General features: G+C 52.4%; 1 protein-coding gene across 7 annotated transcripts in view; it reads right to left on the reverse strand.

The window, feature by feature from the left end:
• Nucleotides 1–1,249, reverse strand: part of TAX1BP1 (Tax1 binding protein 1) — an 86,235-nt gene extending 84,986 nt beyond the window's left edge. For all 7 annotated transcript variants that reach the window (XM_032286675.1, XM_032286680.1, XM_032286678.1 and 4 more), the window contains exon 1: nt 1,080–1,249. The gene's annotated coding sequence lies outside the window, so the exon portion shown is untranslated. The remainder of the gene's footprint in view (nt 1–1,079) is intronic.
• Nucleotides 1,250–1,907: the final 658 nt, after the last annotated feature.

A 1,907-nucleotide genomic window follows, 5' to 3' on the forward strand; every position in this document is an offset into this window, starting at 1 on the left:
TGTCCTCAGCTCCTTCCCTAAACCCGAAAAGCACTTTGAGGAGAATCGACCCAGTTTTAGTTTCCATTCAAATGATCTCTTCAAATGCTTTTGGAATTGAGCACCAAAACTATAACTAGTAACTGTTCGTGCACAGCTCGTAGGAATTTTAACATTAGCAGAATGCAGACAGTTGAAAAATTAAGATTTGATTTTCCCATCTAAATCCTAACATTAGCAATTCATAACCACTGTGTGAAACCGAAAATCTAACACTAAGTTTGTCAGTCAAACGCCTGTGTTTCCTAAGAAAACTTTTACCAATAAGGTGTGAACACACACACGCTAAGCTCTATTTTTTTACTAATAAGGTGTACACACACGCGCGTGCACGCTAAACTCTAGCCAGATTCCCTAAGCCAGGAGCGCAGGTTGGTCGGGAATGGTCTACACCTGGAGAACCTGCAGGGTGTTGGGGCGGGAAGGGGAATGGATTCCAGGTGAAGCAGGCGAGCAGCCAGAACAGCCAACTCCGCCCTAGGCCCTCAAAAGTAGGCGGCGCAGGGAGTCTCCGCCCCCTTCGCCACCGGCGACTCAAACCAAAACAGCTGGGTTTCTCTCCGCAAAGACAAACCCGAGCGTCCTTCCCGGACGCGACCTACGTGTTTTCTCAGCTTGCTGCGACAGTAGCGCACACACACTGCCCTCAAAACAGCCACCTCAGAGTTTAGCCTTAGACACCACAAGCTTTTTGTTCGGGGGTCGCCAGCGTCACTCGTTCCCAGCCAAAGGGCCCCAGTCCTACAAGCCTCCCCCAAATCGCTAAGGCCTGTCCCGCGGGCCTTCCACCGAGTGGGGCGGCCACCCGTTGCTATTCCAAAACTTCAAGGCTGATCCGAGTTGCCCACACACAGTCACAATCGCAGTCCGGAAGGGAAGGTTTGTCTCGAGAAGAAAAGCCTCGTCACCACAGAGACCTCTCCTGAGACTGGCCACGCCCCTACACTACAGGGGCTGAGGGGTGTAAGCACGAGCCCAAAAAGATCCAGCTGTGGTCCGCCCCGTACAAGGCGCTGGAGTGGACAGGGCAGGCGCCTTACCCAGTGGAAAGACTCCCGGACCGAGTGAGAAAGTTAGACAGGTTTCCGAGCCTGATCCGCCATCAGCCGCCGAACCTCTTCCGCCACTACCGCCTGCCTCCACAGACCAGCTGCACCTCCCCTCGCAGCCGACAGCCGGCGTTGCGTCACTTCCGCCCACAGGGCGGTCTCTTCCGCATCCTGGCGGGTTCGCCCCGCCCATCAGCGACGACACGCCCCCAGCCCGCTCAGCTGCGGGACGCGAAGTCGGACCCAGGTGGTAGTCATCCCAGGGGTAGGCTATTTCTCTCTTTCCTTCGTCCTTTCCATTTTCGCTCAGCGACTTAATCGCAGCAAACTATACGTTTGGATTTACTTTTCTGATTTTATATTGTCATTTGACATACGAAATGGAGAAAAACACCGAGATTTAAGTAACTCACCAGCGATGTGGAAAGGGCAGCTAAGAGGTCCATAAACAGTACTGTGTCCCTGCCAGCATCTCAGTCGGCCTAAACCAAGCCCCGGATTTTATAGATAAGGAAATAACCAGAGAAGCATGGGAGTGACCACACGGCTAGGGCTGCAACCCACTGAACTCCAAGGCTATCTCTCAACTCCTGACCCAGTCCTGTGCTTTTAAAAAACTGCCAAGTTTTGTTCACCGAAACCCCAGGTTCTCCCAGGAGCTTTTCAGTTCTAATGCTCTCTTATTCCGTTTTGCTCTCCAACAAAGGCCTCTTTTCTACCACACGGCTAGGGCTGCAACCCATGAACTCCAAGGCTGTCTCTCAACTCCTGACCCAGTCCTGTGCTTTTAAAAATTGCCAAGTTTTGTTCACCGAAACT

Source organism: Sapajus apella, unplaced genomic scaffold, assembly GCF_009761245.1.
Source record: "Sapajus apella isolate SASKATOON/1434 unplaced genomic scaffold, GSC_monkey_1.0 scaffold19, whole genome shotgun sequence".
Lineage (NCBI taxonomy): Eukaryota > Metazoa > Chordata > Mammalia > Primates > Cebidae > Sapajus > Sapajus apella.